We start from the raw sequence: 4,440 nt of genomic DNA, 5'->3' as shown, positions 1-4,440 counted from the left end.
CAGTGCACTGGCTTTGAGTGCCCTGTTTCATGCATCAAACTTGGACTGGTGATCTATTTCACATTTAGTAATATACATGTTTCAATGCTATTTTCTCAAATCATCCCACCCTCGCCTTCTCCCACAGAGTCCAAAAGCCTGTTCTTTATATCTGTGTCTCTTTTGCTGTCTCACATATAGGGTCATTGTTACCATCTTTCTAAATCATATATATGTGTTAATATATTGTATTGATGTTTTTCTTTCTGACGTACTTCACTCTGTATAATAGGCTCCAGTTTCATCCATCTCATTAGAATTGATTCAAATGTGTTCTTTTTAATAGCCGAGTAATATTCCATTTTGTGCATGTATCACAGCTTTCTTATCCATTCATCTGCCAGGTGACATCTCGGTTGCTTTCATGTCCTAGCTGTTGTAAACAGTGCTGCGATGAACATTGGGGTACACGTGTCTCTTTCAATTCTGGTTTCCTTGGTGTGGATGCCCAGCAGTGGGATTGCTGGGCTATATGGCAGTTCTAGTTCCAGTTTTTTAAGGAATCTCCACACCATCCTCCATAGTGGCTGTACTAGTTTGCATTCCCACTAACAGTGTAAGAGGGTTCCCTTTTCTCTGCACCCTCTCCAGTATTTCTTGTTTGTAGACTTTGACATTCTGACCAGTGTGAGATGGTACCTTATTGTGGTTTTGATTTGCATTTCTCTGATAATGAGTGATGTTGAGCATCTTTTCATGTGTTTGTTAGCCATCTGCATGTACTCTTTGGAGGAATGTCTGTTTAGTTCTTTGGCCCATTTTTTTTATTGGGTCGTTTCTTTTTCTGGTATTGAGCTGCAGGAGCTGCTTGTATATTTTTGAGATTAATTCTTTGTCAGTTGCTTTGTTTGCTATTATTTTCTCCCATTCTGAAGGCTGTCTTTTCACCTTGCTTATAGTTTCCTTCGTTGTGCAAAAGCTTTTAGGTATAATTAGGTCCCATTTGTTTATTTTTGCTTTTATTTTCATTACTCTGGGAGGTGGGTCATAGAGGATCCTGCTGTGATTCATGTCGGAGAGTGTTTTGCCTATGTTCTCCTCTAGGAGTTTTATAGTTTCTGGTCTTATGTTTAGATCTTTAATCCATTTTGAGTTTATTTTTGTGTATGGTGTTAGAAAGTGGTCTAGTTTCATTCTTTTATAGTTGGTTGACCAGTTTCCCCAGCACCACTTGTTAAAGAGATTGTCTTTTCTCCATTGTATATTCTTGCCTCCTTTTTCAAAGATAAGGTGTCCATAGGTGTGTGGATTTATCTCTGGGCTTTCTATTTTGTTACATTGATCTATATTTTTGTCTTTGTGCCAGTACCGTACTGTCTTGATAATTGTAGCTTTGTAATATAGTCTGAAGTCAGTCACGTTGATTCCTCCAGTTCCATTCTTCTTCCTCAAGATTGCTTTGGCTATTAGAGGTTTTCTGTACTTCCATACAAATTGTCAAATTATTTGTTCTAGTTCTCAGAAAAATACCGTTGGTAGCTTGATAGGGGTGCATTGAATCTATAGATTGCTTTGGGTAGTATACTCATTTTCATTATATCGATTTGGCCAATCCATGAACATGGTATATTTCTCCATCTATTTGTGTCATCTTTGATTCTTTCATCAGTGTTTTATAGTTTTCTATATATAGGTCTTTTGTTTCTTTGGGTAGATTTATTCCAAAGTATTTTATTCTTTTCATCACAATGGTGAATGGAATTGTTTCCTTAATTTCTGTTTCTGTTTTCTCATAGTTAGTATATAGGAATGCAAGGGATTTCTGCATATTAATTTTATAACCTGCAACTTTACTATATTCATTGATTAGCTCTAGTAATTTTCTGGTGGTGTCGTTAAGGTTTTCTATGTAGAGGATCATGTCATCTGCAAATAGTGTGAATTTTACTTCTACTTTTCCAATCTGGATTCCTTTTATTTCTTTTTATTCTCTGATTGCTGTGGCTAAAACTTCCAACACTATGTTGAATAGTAGTGGTGAGAGTGGGCACCCTTGTCTTGTTCCTGACTTTACGGGAAGTGCTTTTAGTTTTTCACCATTGAGGTTAATGTTTGCTGTGGGTTTATCATATATGGCTTTTATTAAGTTGAGGTTTGATCCTTCTATACCTGCTTTCTGGAGGGTTTTTATCATAAATGGATGTTGAATTTTGTCAAAGGCTTTATATGCATCTATTGAAATATTCATATGGTTTTTATCTTCCAATTTGTTAATGTGGTGTATCACATTGATTGATTTGCAAATATTGAAGAATCCTTGCATCCTTGGGATAAAGCCCTTTTGGTCATGATGTATGATCTTTTTAATATGTTGTTGGATTCTGGTTGCTAGAATTTTGTTGAGGATTTTTGCATCTATGTTCATCAGTGATACTGGCCTGTAGTTTTCTTTTTTTGTGCCATCTTTATCTGGTTTTGGTATCAGGGTGATGGTAGCTTCATAGAATGAGTTTGGCAGTTTACCTTCCTCTGTAATTTTCTGGAAGAGTTTGAGTAGGATAGGTGCTAACTCTTCCCTAAATTTTTGGTAGAATTCAACTGTGACACCATCTGGTCCTGGGCTTTTGTTTGTTGGAAGATTGACTACAGTTTTGATTTCTGTGCCTGTGATGGGTCTGTTAAGATTTTTTATTTCTTCCTGGCTCAGTTTTGGAAGGTGATACTTTTCTAAGAATTCTTCCATTTCTTCCAAGTTGTTTATTTTTTTGTCGCATGGTTGCTGATAGTAGTCTCTTATGATTGGGCACTTGGGAAGTTGCTGGTATGTACTTATGGGGCTTTGTCCTGGAGCCAGAGAAGCTGCTCACTTGTATTTGTAATGTTCATCTCCAGTCTTCTCGCCAAACTTATTCTCTGCTACTAACTTATTCAGGGATGGGCTTGGCTGAAACAGCATGAGTCCATTTCATGCCAACCATCCAGGATGAACTTCGTAGTATCCAGCCTAACATAATCGAGACACTCAAATGGACCCATGGGGTACCCGGCTCCCAGCTTCATAGCAGTGTTGACGTCTTCCTTGGACATGTCACCTCGTTCATACAGCCTGACTGCTTCTATGAGGTATGGAACCAGAAGATGGTTCATAATAAACCCAGGTGTGTCCTTGCAAGCAATAGGATGCTTTCCTAGGGCTTTGCTGAGGTCTAGCAGAGATTCAAAGGTCTTCTGGCTGGTCATTGGTGTTTTAATGACCTCCACAAGCTTCATCAAAGGAACTGGGTTGAAGAAATGGAGCCCAGCGAATTGGTCCTGTCTGGTGGTGGAATTCGCTAGGCTTGTGACCTGCAATGAGGAAGTGTTGCTGGCAAAGAGTGTGTGTTCCACAGCAAACTTGCCCAGCCTCTTGAAGAGCTCATTCGTCATCTAGAGATTCTCTACAATGGCCTCCACCACCAGGTCTATGCTGTGGACCATGGATGCTGCATCCATTCTGGTCGATATGCTGCTCAGAGTCTTTGCCACAAACTTATCAGCACCCTTGAGGTTTTCTGCAGACTTCTTCTTGGCCACTTTCTGAAGACTTTCCTCAATTCCCTTTCTAGATTTTGCCAGGATGTCCTCTGTTTGGTTCACCAACACTACTGTGTGGTCAGTTGCTGCAGCAACCTGGTCGATGCTGGTGCCCATCAGCCCACCACCAATGACTTTCATGTGCTTGACTAGGATTTTCTTCGCCGAGGCCGTGGTGGTGGAGGAGGAGGACATGGAGCGCATGAATAGTCTGGTTATGAAAGCCATAGGGCTGATGGTGAAGGCAGCAGCAGGGACAAAACCTGGCAGAGAATGATCCATCTTCTCTTAATCTATCTATGAATTATAGTAGTTTGGCACATATACTTTTGCTAACACATTTGAAACATTTATTTTTTTTCCCTACCTGATCCTTTCAGAATTCAGGAAATTATTGAATATTCTTATTTTCAGGGTAATATAGTTAGTTATTTGCATAAGTTTAATAAGAACCTGTTTTGCTTATATCAGTACACAATTAGAAACACTGATTATATTACCAAGACTTTGACTGGAATGTCATCTCTGTAAATGATGTGCATAAAATCACATATTAACGGATAGTTTAAAGGAACTAAGGTTGAATTTCTGGAAACAATAAAACCCCTTGGAAAACTAGTTTACAGAATTCCAAGCCTTACAAAGTGAGGAAGAAAGGTCACTTTCTGCAACCCCTAAAACTCTCAGGATATTTTGGGGACCTTGGGAAAAGAGGAATTAACCTAAATCTCTCTATCTCTATCTCTCTATAGAGATCACAGGCAAAGTCTGATGGTGTTCTGGGCTTGGCTTCTTAGCCTCAAGAGATTTGAAAAGTCCAATTTGAGATTCCTCATGTAAAGTTCCAGCAAAGATGATTTAAACAAAGTCTATAGGGTCAATCACTGT

General features: G+C 38.9%; 1 pseudogene; it reads right to left on the bottom strand.

The window, feature by feature from the left end:
- Window positions 1–2,842: 2,842 nt before the first annotated feature.
- Window positions 2,843–3,780, bottom strand: LOC133047323 (hydroxyacyl-coenzyme A dehydrogenase, mitochondrial-like; annotated as a pseudogene).
- Window positions 3,781–4,440: the final 660 nt, after the last annotated feature.

Source organism: Dama dama, chromosome 26 (genome assembly GCF_033118175.1).
Source record: "Dama dama isolate Ldn47 chromosome 26, ASM3311817v1, whole genome shotgun sequence".
Taxonomy (NCBI): domain Eukaryota; kingdom Metazoa; phylum Chordata; class Mammalia; order Artiodactyla; family Cervidae; genus Dama; species Dama dama.
This window is presented reverse-complemented; position numbering and strand designations above follow the sequence as displayed.